Raw genomic sequence first — 13,851 nt, 5'->3', positions numbered from 1 at the left:
TCACTAACTCATTTTTCTGCGTCATTTATCCTAGCTGTTAGAGTATCTAGATTAGATTGGATCTCATTGATAGCATTTTTAGATTAGCCAGATTAGCTCTCATTTCTGCCTTTAGAGAATCTAGGTTGTTATTAATGGTTTTCTCCATCCTAGCTGTTGTCTTCATAACTGTTAACCTGAAGTCTACTTCTGACATCTTGCTTATATCCATATCAATTAGTTCTACGGCAGAGATCACAGTCTCTGAATCTTTCTATGTTGGGGGTTCCTCCTCTTAGCATTCTGTTGAGGGGTGGTTGAGGGAATGTACAGAGTCCAAATTATTGACCATAACCCAAACAAGATCCACCTGTTTTATAGGGACCTTAGGTTTGTCAGCCTTTTTTTCTTACAGCCTGTCTTCTAGGGGAGGGTTCTGCTGTGCTGTTACTCAGGCAACCCTGTTTGGGTAGAGTGGCCCTGTCCCCTGTGCAGTGGATGGGCTCAGTGAAAACTGTTTTTTTGGGGTAGTTTTTTTTCCTTTATACTGCTTATCTAGTCTGACAAAAATACATTGACAAATACAAATATGCTTTATTATAAAAATACTCAGCAGTATGGTGTCCTTGATCTGCAAAAATGGTCCTTAATATTTCTTATACATACACTTCAGCTTTTTTTTCCATCTTCAGCTGTGTTCATTCTTGCTTTTATGTGTAAATCTAAATATCATGTAGATGATTGGATGGATGGATGGATGGATTAGGAGGATGAAAAACATCCAAATCTTAAATAACTTCCTATGTTGAAAAATATATATATATTTCTTAAAATGACAAACATTCATTTACCAGTATGTCAGTTGACTGAATGGATTTAGGAGCAGTAATCTTCCAGGACATACTGGATCAAGGCTTATAATTGACCTTTTTGATATTTATTGTAGTACAGTCTTCTTGCTTCCTAGCTTTCCTTAAACCCCTAAATGGTGGGACGATGCTAATCTCAACAGGAACTTTATAGCTTTAGCGTTCCCAGATATAAGAACATATTTGAATAGCATGAACTTTATATTGACTCTTATGATTCCTCAATAAATGTCTTTGATATATTTAAAAATGAATAAAATCCATCTTACAGAAAACTGAGATGGAAATTAAAGACAAATTTTGATTTTTATTAATTCTAGACTTAAAAGGCATATTCTTGGTAAAACAAAAAATGTTTTAAAACTTCTGACTCCCACATTTCTTGATCATGATCTCTAAATGGATAATCTTACAATGGGAAGTGATAATGAATATTGATTTTAATTATTCGTCCACACATGTCTTTTATTTTACTGTCCAGATCACATGAGTATGAGTTATTATGTGCCCCTTCGGATCACTACGTTTGTATCCTTAGGGTAAATACCCAGTAGTGCAATTGCAGGGTCATAGTGTAGTTCTATTTTCAACTTTTTGAGGAACCTCCATGCTGTTTTCCAGAGTGGTTGCACCAGCTTGCATTCCCACCAACAGTGTAGGAGGGTTCCCCTTTCTCCGCATCCTCACCAGCATCTGTCATTTCCTGACTTGTTATTTGTAGCCATTCTGACTGGTGTGAGGTGATATCTCATTGTGGTTTTGATTTGTATTTCCCTGATGCTGAGTGATGTGGAGCACTTTTTCATGTGTCTGTTGGCCATCTGATGGCTTCTTTGCAGAAATGACTGCTCATGTCTTCTGCTCATTTCTTGATTGGATTAGTTGTTCTTTGGGTGTTGAGTTTGTTAAGTTCCTTATAGATTTTGGACACTAGCCCTTCACCTGATATGTGCATTTACAAATATCTTTTCCCATTCTGTCAGTTGTCTTTTGCTTTTGTTAAGTGTTTCCTTTGCTGTGCAAAAGCTTTTGATCTTGATGAAGTTCCAATAGTTCATTTTGCCCTTGCTTCCCTTGCCTTTGGCAATGTTCCTAAGAAGATGTTGCTGCGGCTGAGGTCGAAGAGGTTGCTGCCTGTGTTCTCCTCAAGGATTTTGATGGATTCCTTTCTCACATTGAGGTCCTTCATCCATATTGAGTCTATTTTCATGTGTGGTGTAAGGAAATGGTCCAATTTCATTTTTCTGCATGTGGCTGTCCAATCCTCCCAACACCATTTGTTGAAGAGGCTGTTTTTTTCCCATTGGACATTCTTTCCTGCTTTGTTGAAGATGAGTTGACCATAGAGTTGAGGGTCTATTTCTGGGCTTTCTATTCTGTTCCATTGATCTATGTGTCTGTTTTTGTGCCAGTACCATGCTGTCTTGATGATGACAGCTTTGTAATAGAGCTTGAAGTCCGGAATTGTGGTGCCTCCGACTTTGGCTTTCTTTTTCAACATTCCTTTGGCTATTAGAGGTCTTTTCTGGTTCCATATAAATTTTAGGATTATTTGTTGCATTTATTTGAAAAAAATGGATGGGATTTTGATAGGGATTGCATTAAATGTGTAGATTGCTTTAAGTAGCATGGACATTTTTACAATATTTGTTCTTCCAATCCATGAGCATGGAACATTTTTGCATTTCTTTGTGTCTTCCTCAATTTTTTTCATGAGTGCTTTATAGTTTTCTATATAGATTCTTAGCCTCTTTGGTTAGGTTTATTCCTACATATCTTATAGTTTTGTGTACAATTGTAAATGGGATTGACTCCTAATTTTACTTTCTTCTGTCTTGTTGTTGGTGTAGAGAAGTGCAACTGATTTCTGTGTATTGATTTTATATCCTGACACTTTACTGAATTCCTGTACAAGTTCTAGCAGTTCTGGAGTGGAGTCTTTTGGGTTTTCTACATATAGTATCATATCGTCTGTGAAGAATGATAGTTTGACTTCTTCTTTGCCAATTTGGATGCCTTTAATTTCCTTTTGTTGTCTGATTGCTGAGGCTAGGACTTCTAGTACTATGTTGAATAGCAGTGGTGATAAGGGACATCCCTGCCGTGTTCCTGACCTTAGCAGAAAAGCTTTCAGTTTTTCCTCCATTGAGAATTTGTTTTCTAGTTGTTTTTATAGTTCTTTCTGTTGTTCTTTTGTGATCAATGAGTATCATGATGTTTTGCCTTTCTCTTTATTTTTTGTGTATCATTCATAGGTTTTTGGTTTGTGATTACCATGGGGTTCATATATAACCTTCTAAGTGAACTGTTTCCTTTCTGTGCAGAAGTTTTTGATCTTGATGAAATCCCAAAAGTTCATTTCGCTTTTGATTCCTTTGCCTTTGGAGACATATCTTGAAAGAAGTTGTTGTGGCTGATATCGAGGGTTATTGCCTATGTTCTCCTCTAGGGTTCTGATGGATTCCTGTCTCACGTTGAGGTCTTTTATCCATTTCAAGTTTATCTTTGTGTACAGTGTAAGAGAATGGTCGAGTTTCATTCTTCTACATATGACTGTCCAATTTTCCCAGCACCATTTATTGAAGAGACTGTCTTTTTTCCACTGGATATTTTTTCCTGCTTTGTCAAAGATTATTTGACCATAGAGTTGAGGGTCCATATCTGGGCTCTCTACTCTATTCCACTGGTCTATGTGTCTGTTTTTATGCCAGCACCATGCTGTTTTGGTGATCACAGCTTTGTGGTAAAGCTTGAAATCAGGTACCGTGATGCCGCCAGTTTTATTTTTGTTTTTCAACATTTCCTTAGCAATTTGGAGTCTCTTCTGATTCGATACAAATTTTAGGATTATTTGCCCCCAGCTCTTTGAAATATACCGGTGGAATTTTGATCAGAATGGCATTAAAAGTATAGATTGCTCAAGGCAGTATAGACATTTTAACAATGTTTATTCTTCCGATCCAAGAGCATGGAACGGTCTTCCATCTTTTTGTGTCTTCTTCAATTTCTTTCATGAGTGTTCTGTAGTTCCTTGAGTACAGATACTTTACCTCTTTGATTAGGTTTATCCCCAGGTATCTTATGGTTCTTGGTACTATAGTAAATGGAATTGATTCTCTAATTTCCCTTTCTGTATTTTCATTGTTAGTGTATAAGAAAAACACTGATTTCTGTACATTGACTTTGTATCCTGCCATGTTACTGAATTGCTGTATGAGTTCTAGTAGTTTGGGGGTGGAGTCTTTTGGGTTTTCCATATAAAGTGAATAGTTATCTATATTAATTTGATGGTCTTTAAATTTAAACACATTTTTTTAAAAACTAAAGGAAAGAAAAATCTTTCTTTTTCCCCCTTCTCTTTCCTTTTTACTCTTTTCTTCACATTATTATGTTCATATATATATTCATATTTTCTTATGTCTAATTGTGGCCATTTCTTTTCCACTTAAAGAAGTCCCTATAACATTTCTTGTAATACTAATTTAGTGGTGATAAACTCCTTTAACTTTTGTTTGTCTGGGAAACTCTTTATCTCTCCTTCAAATCTGAATGATAACCTTGTTGAGTGGAGTATTCTTGGTTGTAGGTTTTTTTAGTTTCAGTACTTTGAATGTATCATTCTAATTTCCTCTAGCATGCAAAGTTTTCACTGGAAAATCAGCTGATAACCCTACTGTTTTTCCCTTGTTGGTAACTTTTTTCTCTCATGGTCCTTTAAAAAGAGTCTCTCTTTATCTTTAACCTTTGACATTTTAATTATTCTGTGCTGTGATGTGGACCGACTTGGGTTAATCTTCTTTGGTACTCTCTTTACTTCTTGGACTTGAATATCTATTCTTTTCCCTCAGTCAGGAAAGTTTTCAGTTACTATTTTTTTCAAATAAGTTTTCTACACCTTTCTGACTCTCTTTCCTTCTTCTGGGAACCCTGTAACTGGGAATATTCATTAACTTGATGTAGTCCAAGAGATCTTTTAATCCATCCTGATTTTTAAAAATTATTTTCACTTTCTGATGTTCAGTTTGTGTGTTTTCCATTGCCATGCCTTCTAGATCACTGATAGTTTTTCTGCAACCTCTAATCTACTGTTGATTCTCTCTAGTGGATTTTTTTTTCAATTATCATATCCTTCAACCCTGTTTGTTTTTAAAAAAAAAAAATTTCTATCTGTTTGTTCAAAGTCTCACTGAGTTTTTCCAGTCTTTTTCTCCAACCTGGTGAGTATCTTTACAGTCATTACTTTAAATTCTTTATCAGGCATATTGCTTATCACTGTTTCATTTGGTTCTTTTTTTAGGATTTTTTTTTCTTGTTCTTTTTTTCAAATATCTTCCTCTGTTTCCCCATTTTGTTTGACTTTCTGTGTTTATTTCTATGTATTAGTCAAAATGACCACTGCTTCTAAAGCTGAGGGAGTGGTCTTGTGTTTGGTGTTTTCTATGCGGCCTCTCTGTTTTTGATGACTTTTGTTGACTGGGTGGCTGGCACTGTGGCTGTATATGCTAGTTACTCTTCTAGACCATGACATGTCTCTCTCTTGCTCTTGCCATTCTATCTTTGGTTTTTAAGTTACTGCTCAGTCAACCCACAGTTCTTCAGGAGGAATTGTTATATTAATAGATGTAATTTGGTGTATTCCATGGAGAATGTGAGTTCACAGACTTCCTACATTCCATCTCGAACTGGAAACATAAATCTGACTTATAGGTACTTATGAAGTATTCTGTTTAACCTGGTATATAATAAAGTGTGTATATGTTTGCAAAATATAGGCTTTTCTTATAAAGTAAAATATTTAATATGAATAAGCTTATCATATTAATAATGTATTCATTACACATTATTTATACAACATTCATTCAACAAAACACATGAAATATGACAGTTTGTAGTTTTTCCAAGTAAAACATTAAAAAAAAAGGAGGCATGGAAGAATTAAAGGTATTTGAAAGAACTATTGTCCTTAATAATAATTACATTAAACTCTCACTGGGCAGATTTATCTATTTTGCCTAATTGTTCTGCCTGAACTTTGAATTGCATTTTGACCAATTCAACTACTCAAATTCTAATTTTTGTCAGATTTATGAATTTCTTATTTAGATAGATTGAGTCATTTATTCCTTCAACATATATTACAGACATTTTTCTGGATATTGTGGATATACTAGTTAACAAAAAAAGTTAACAAAAATCCAAAAAATCCAAAAAAAAAAAATCTCATTGAACTCATGATTCTATCTTTGATGCTCTAATATTTGACACTAAAATATAATGAAAGGTGTGTTTTAGCAATATACCTATTCAGTGTAAGATGTTAACATTTAATATTTGCACTTCTGCTTCCTAAATTTGTTCTTGCCGGGTAAAATATTAACTATACTTCAAAAACTTTTTTTTACTTATTTCTCCCAGTTCTTTATTGATCATCTGTTGTATAGAGAATACACCATTGTTTTAGATATTATCATCTGTTCTGTTTTGTTTTTTTTCTTTTTTCTGTTTAGTGCTCTATGTATTTGTATACAGCCTGAAATGGCATCTTTCTAATCTCTGGGGTTAGAGCAATATAAATTATATCCTAGTTTCCCACTTCTCTGGAATTTACCCTAATGTAGGAAGAGATAGAAATCAGTAAGTAATTTTTAGAAATTAGTAAGTGCTATAAAGATAATAAAACAGTGGAATGAGATAAAGGGGATTGGGAAAGCTTTTCTCAGTGGGTGACTACTTTCTGAATGAAGATTTATGCAAAGATTTAAAAAAATAGTGTTCTAGAAACAGGAAGGTTTCAGGTGCTTGAGATGTAGGAATTTAAAGAAGGCCATTGTAGCTGGATTTCATGGAGCAGGTGGGAATGAGGTTAGAGGGAATGAGGTTAGAGGACATACAGAAGCTAGATAATTAAAGGCTTTGGAATTATACAGTGAGTTAAGTATGTCACAGACTATTAAAATAAGACTACTCCTATTGTAAAGTCTTACCTCAAATCTGAAAGCAATTAGTGCAAAGGAACCTGTGATTTTAGGTATGGAACTTTTATGCAGAACATGAAAAAGAAGTGTCCAAAACCAGTTCTATTACTATCAGTCCATTCCCCACCACAATATCATGTGAGCAAACCTAGGAATTCCTTAGAAAGCAATTTCTCCAAAGAGAAAAAGGGATTCTGTGAAGAGAGTGCTAGTTTCCTCCTTCCTCCCCAAAGGCACAGACCTGTTACTCCCTCCCAGCCTAGAAAGACTGCTTATAAGAGCAAGTTCAGAAAGACTGACAACTGTCCTGGAATTGGAAGGGCACTACAACTAGTGCCTGTAACATACCTGCAAAAAAAACAGTTGACCAGAGGCTGACCAAAGGGGTCTGGCCTGATAGAAGTGAGGGAGATGTGCTGGAGACAGACTGAGGTTCAGAACTGAACAAATAAGATAGCTGTGGGTCTTCCTGTGGAACACTTCTGAGGGATAGCTGGATGAGAGTCAGCCTGATGGGAAATGACAACCTCACTTAATTGGGTTGGTGTGGTGAGGTCTTCCTGAAGGCAGAACAGAGGGAGGGCCACAGCTGGTCACCAGAGGAAGCTGTTCTCACATCAGGCTACTGCATGTGAGATTCCAGTGACAGGGGTTCCAAAAAGCCCACACAAGCACTCATGGGAAAAAAGAAAAAAAAAGTCATAAATACATATTTTTTTATAATTTTTTAATTTTTTATAAACCTATAATGTATTATTATCCCCAGGGGTACAGGTCTGTGAATCGCCAGGTTTACACACTTCACAGCACTCACCATAGCACACACCCTCCCCAATGTCTATAACGGCATCACCCTCTCCCTGCCCCCTCCACCTGGCAACCCTCAGTTTGTTTTGTGAGATTAAGAGTCTCTTATGGTTTTTCCCCCTCCCAATCCCATCTTGTTTCATTTATTCTTTTCCTACCCCCCCAAACATCCCATGTTGCATCTCTACTTCCTCATATCAGGGAGGTCATATGATAGTTGTCTTTCTCCGATTGACTTATTTCACTAAGCATAATACTCTCTAGTTCCATCCATGTCATCACAAGTGACAAGCTTTCATTTGTTTTGATGGCTGCATAGTATTCCATTGTATATATATACCACTTCTTCTTTATCCATTCATCTGTTGATGGAATTCTAGGTTCTTTCCATAGTTTGACTATTGTGGACATTGCTGCTATAAACACTCGGGTGCACATGCCCCTTCAGATCACTACGTTTGTATCTTTAGGGTAAACACCCAGTAGTGTAATTGCTGGGTCATAGGGTAGCTCTATTTTCAACTTTTGAGGAACCTCCATGCTGTTTTTCAGAGCGGTTGCACTAGCTTGCATTCCTACCAACAGTGTAGGAGGCTGCCCCTTTCTCCGCATCCTCGCCAGCATCTGTCATTTCCTGACTTGTTAATTTTAGCTATTCTGACTGGTGTGAGGTGGTATCTCATTGTGATTTTGATCCGTATTTCCCTGATGCTGAGTGATGTGGAGCACTTTTTCATGTGTCTGTTGGCCATCTGATGTCTTCTTTGCAGAAATGACTGCTCATGTCTTCTGCCCATTTCTTGATTGGATTATTTGTTCTCTGGGTGTTGATTTGATAAGTTCTTTATAGATTTTGGATACTAGCCCTTTATCTGATATGTCATTTGCAAATATCTTCTCCCATTCTGTCAGTTGTCTTTTGCTTTTGTTAAGTGTTTCCTTTGCTGTGCAAAAGCTTTTGATCTTGATGAAGTTCCAATAGTTCATTTTTGCCCTTGCTTCCCTTGCCTTTGGCAATGTTCCTAAGAAGAAGTTGCTGTGGCTGAGGTTGAAGAGGTTGCTGCCTGTGTTCTCCTCAAGGATTTTTGATGGATTCCTTTCTCACATTGAGGTCCTTCATCCATATTGAGTCTATTTTCATGTGTGGTGTAAGGAAATGGTCCAATTTCATTTTTCTGCATGTGGCTGTCCAATCCTCCCAACACCAATTGTTGAAGAGGCTGTCTTTTTTCCATTGGACATTCTTTCCTGCTTTGTTGAAGATGAGTTGACCATAGAGTTGAGGGTCTATTTCTGGGCTTTCTATTCTGTTCCATTGATCTATGTGTCTGTTTTTGTGCCAGTACCATACTGTCTTGATGATGACCTTTGTAATAGAGCTTGAAGTCCAGAATTGTGATGCCACCAACTTTGGCTTTCTTTTTCAACATTCCTCTGTCTGTTAGAGGTCTTTTCTGGTTCCATATAAATTTTAGGATTATTTGTTGCATTTATTTGAAAAAAATGGATGGGATTTTGATAGGGATTGCATTAAATGTGTAGATTGCTTTAAGTAGCATAGACATTTTCACAATATTTGTTCTTCCAATCCATGAGCATGGAACATGTTTCCATTTCTTTGTGTCTTCCTCCATTTCTTTCATGAGTACTTTATAGTTTTCTGGGTATAGATTCTTTGCCTCTTTCATTAAGTTTATTCCTAGGTATCTTATGGTTTTGGGTGCAATTGTAAATGGGATTGTCTCCTTAATTTCTTTTTCTTCTGTCTTGTTGTTGGTTTAAAGAAATACAACTGATTTCCATACATTAATTTTATATCCTGACACTTTACTGGATTCCTGTACAAGTTCTAGCAGATTTGGAGTGAAGTCTTTTGGGTTTTCCACATATAGTATCATATCATCTGCAAAGAGTGGTAGTTTGACTTCTTCTTTGCTGATTTGGATGCCTTTAATTTCTTTTTATTGTCTGATTGCTGAGACTAGAACTTCTAGTACTATTTGAATAGCAGTGTGATAATGGACAACCCTGCCGTGTTCCTGACCTTACTGGAAAAGCTCTCAGTTTTTCTACATTGAGAATGATACTTGCAATGAGTTTTTCATAGATGGCTTTGATGATATTGAGGTATGTGCCCTCTATCCCTACACTTTGAAGAGTTTTGATCAGGAAGGGATGCTGTACTTTGTCAAATGCTTTTTCAGCATCTATTGAGTATCATATGGTTCTTGTTCTTGCTTTTATTAATGTATTGTATCATATTGATTGATTTGTGGATGTTGAACCAACCTTGCAGCCCAGGAATAAATCCCACTTGGTCATGGTGAATAATCCTTTTAATATACTGTTGGATCCTATTGGCTAGTATTTTGGTAAGAATTTTTGCATCTGTGTTCATCAAGGATATTGGTCTGTAGTTCTCTTTTTTGATGGGATCCTTGTCTGGTTTTGGGATCAAGGTGATGCTGGCCTCATAAAATGTGTTTGGAAGTTTTCCTTCCAGTTCTATTTTTTTGAACAGTTTCAGGAGAATAGGAATTAATTCTTCTTTAAACGTTTGGTAGAATTCCCCTGAGAAGTCATCTGGCCCTGGGCTCTTGTTTGAAAATTTTTGATTACTGTTTCAATCTCCTTACTGATTATGGGTCTGTTCAGGTTTTCTATTTCTTCCTGGTTCAGTTTTGATAGTTTAAATGTCTCTAGGAATGCATCCATCTCTTCCAGATTGTCAAGTTTGTTGGCATAGAGTTGCTCATAATATGTTCTTATAATTGTTTGTATTTCTTTGGTGTTGCTTGTGATCTCTCCATTTCATTCATGATTTTATTTATTTGGGACCTTTCTCTTTTCTTTTTGATAAGGCTGGCCAGGAGGTTATCAATCTTATTAATTCTTTCAAAGAACCAGCTCCTAGTTTTGTTGATTTGTTCTATTGTTTTGTTTTGGGTTTTTTGTTTTTTTTTTTTTTTGGTATCTATTTCATTGATTTCTGCTCTAATCTTTATTATTTCTCTTCTCCTGCTGGGTTTAGGCTTTCTTTTTTGTTCTTTATCCAGCTCCTTTAGGTGTAGGGTTAGGTTGTGTATTTGAGACCTCTCTTATTTCTTGTTTCCTCTCAGGACTGCCTTTGCTGTGTCCCACAGATTTTGAACCATTGTGTTTTCATTATCATTTGTTTCCATTAATTTTTTCAATTTTTCTTTAATTTCCTATATAAAAAAAAGTATAAAGCATTCCAACAAAGAGTTTTAATGTAGATTTTTTTTGCACCCATGCTATTGATTTTTAAATATAATAGTCTGATCATGACACTGAATAAAGGTGTCTAAAAAGGAGGGGCAATATACTTCCTTTAAAAAATTAGTCAAACAGATAACTTCAATTGATAAATTGAAAAAATTTAAATTTTTTAAAATTTTTAATTAATTTAATTTTAATTAAGTTTCCTCCTCCATTGTTATAACTATCCTAATTAATTTAAATTTAAAATTTATACAATTTTTCTTTAATTTTCTTAAATTTCCTTTAATTTAATTTGACCCATTCATTCTATATTTTTAAGAAGATTTTATTTATTTATTTGAGAGAGAGAGCGCACAAGCAGGGGGAAGGGGCAGAGGAAGATGGAGAAGCAGACTTCCCGCTGAGCAGGGAGCCTGATGCAGGGCTCCATCTCAAGACCCTGGGATCATGACCAGAGCTGAAGGCAGATGCCTAATTGACTGAGCTGCCCAGGTGCCCCAGAAGTGATATTTAAATACCCGATACAAATATGGTTCCAGATACTAGACTATAGTAGCATCTGTCACTTAAGGTTGTACATTCTTGCAATTTCTTATTCTTGCTAAAACTTGAGAGAAAGGAGGGAGAAAAAAAACCCTGGAACTCTTCCCCTTTCTAGTTGGTAATTTGTGGCAGACGCCAATGAGGGAAGATGAAAAGAAGCTTTGAGAGAAAAGAGGATGTCAATTTTTGCTTTAGACCAATAGTGAATTTATGAATTAGAAAATGAGGCTTTTAGTCAGTATCTGAGTGGCTGAAAATCTATGAATCTAGATGGTATTCAGGAGCCCGGTGTATGAAAGAGTCTATTTTAATAATTGTATTCTTACAAGTTTATTTCATCCAGTAAGTTCACATCCAGCACTTCAATATACATACAAATATTTTTAAACCTAGAACCATTTATTTTCATAAGTGACAAGTTTGGTCTTTCTCCATATATTTAGTTTCTTGGTATTGTTATCTGAGAATTACATTATATTAATACTTTTTAATTATTTATTTTCCTGTTAAGAATAATTTTTAAGCTTTATGTTATTTTTAACCCTAGGAATTTTTAGACTACATCTTTCTATATTTTAACTGATATCAATTTAAAATTGCAATCTCTTTGTTCTTCCATTCTTAATATATCACTCAGTCAATTGAAGTTATCTGTTTGACTAATTTTTTAAAGAAAGTATATTGCCCCCGCCCTTTTTAGACACCTTTATTCAGTGTCATGATCAGACTATTATATTTAAAAATCAATAGCATGGGTGCAAAAAAAATCTACATTAAAACTCTTTGTTGGAATGCTTTATACTTTCCATGGGACAAAAATTAAAATAATCTTTTATACAATTAGTCACAAATACAAGCATTTGTATTTTTAAAAATGTGTTTGGAAGTTTTTCCAAAAAAAGTATTTTTTTTGTTTCAAGAATTTTGCTCATACACATGAGTACTATCTAAAACATGTCTTTGTAGCAGCTAGGCCCTGCCACCGCTGTTCTTGACTGAGACCACAAATCTTTTTGTAACCTGTACCTTCCCTGTCACTTCGCTGGCTCTCCTCTCCTGCTAAACTTTGTTTCCTGGCAGTAATTAAGATCTTCTGCCACCACCATAGATAGCTACAGCTGCTGCTGGAACACAAAAGCCAACTTGGTTTTGTGGCTTGGCAAAGTATTGGCCCTCCACCACCAGAGGGGCTAGGGTTTCTGCCTCCAAAATTTCCAATTTCATGGGTCCAGAATTTGAGGATTGATTGTTGTAATTGCTAAAATCATTAGAGCTTCCACCATCTCCAAAGTTGCTTGTACTACCACCAATCATAGCCGCCTCCTCCATTGTTATAACTATCCTAACTGCCACACTCACCATTGCCATTGTCCTGTTTCTGTAAGTCTGTCTACCACTTTCATTGCCTCTGCTTCCTTCAGAGTAACCAGGGCTGCCTCTCCAATAACCACCATCATTATCAAATCCAATGCAGCCATCCACTGCCACCACAGCCACCTCACCCGCTGAAGTTTCCTCATGACCAAAGTTGCCATTCCCACCAGAACCACCTCCATGCCCACCACCAAAGTTTCCAGAACAACTTTGACTTCCTTGGGTGGATGAAACATTACCCATCTCTTGCTTAGATAGGGCTTTCTTTGATTCACAGTTGTGGTCATTCACAGTATAGTATTTTTGAATGACAATCTTGTCTACAGAGTCATGGGTTCTCAAATGTTACAAAAGCAAAGCTTCTCTTTTTGCCACTGCCTCATCCAGTCATGATTTCAATCACTTCAATTTTCCCGTTTTATTCAAAATAATCTCTTAAATGATGTTCCTCAATGTCTTCTTTAATGCCATGAACAAAAAACTTTTTCACAGTTAAGTGGGCACTAGGTATTTGAAAATCTTCTATTGAGACAGCCCTCTTTGTTTCTGCAACTCTTCCATCCACTTTGTGTGGCTTCACATTCATGGCTGCATCTACCTCCTCCACAGAGGCGTAGGTGACAAACCCAGAGCCTCTGGAGTGCTTAGTGTTGGGATCTCTCATTATCACACAGTTCATAATCGTTCCCCAGTCCAAAATGTTTCCTCAGACTCTTATCAGTTGTTTCAAAGCCCAAGCTTCTGATGAAGAGCTTCTACAGCTGTTCAGGCTCTTTGGGAGACTCTGATTTAGACATGATGTTGGTGGTGGGGGTGGGGGTCACTTTAAGGATGATAACTCAGTCAGAATGCATATTGGCTTCATAATGTCTGAGAATGGTGTCATATGACGTTTGTAGAAGAATGATAATTTGGTTGGATAAATATTTTCTGAACATGGAATCTTTTTTATTTTAAAACTTTTTTTTGGCGGGGTGGAGTGCCTGGGTGGCTCAGTGTGTTAAAGCCTCTGCCTTCGGCTCAGGTCATGATCTCAGGGTCCTGGGATCCAGCCCCATCGC

General features: G+C 36.3%; 1 pseudogene; it reads right to left on the bottom strand.

Moving 5' to 3' along the window:
* Positions 1–12,499: 12,499 nt before the first annotated feature.
* LOC123946322 lies at positions 12,500–13,587 on the bottom strand (annotated as a pseudogene).
* Between the last annotated feature and the right edge of the window lie 264 nt (positions 13,588–13,851).

The sequence above is a fragment of the Meles meles genome, chromosome 7 (genome assembly GCF_922984935.1).
Source record: "Meles meles chromosome 7, mMelMel3.1 paternal haplotype, whole genome shotgun sequence".
NCBI classification, from domain to species: Eukaryota; Metazoa; Chordata; class Mammalia; order Carnivora; family Mustelidae; genus Meles; species Meles meles.
The sequence above is the reverse complement of the archived record's forward strand: the minus strand, read 5'-3'. Positions and strand labels throughout refer to the sequence as shown.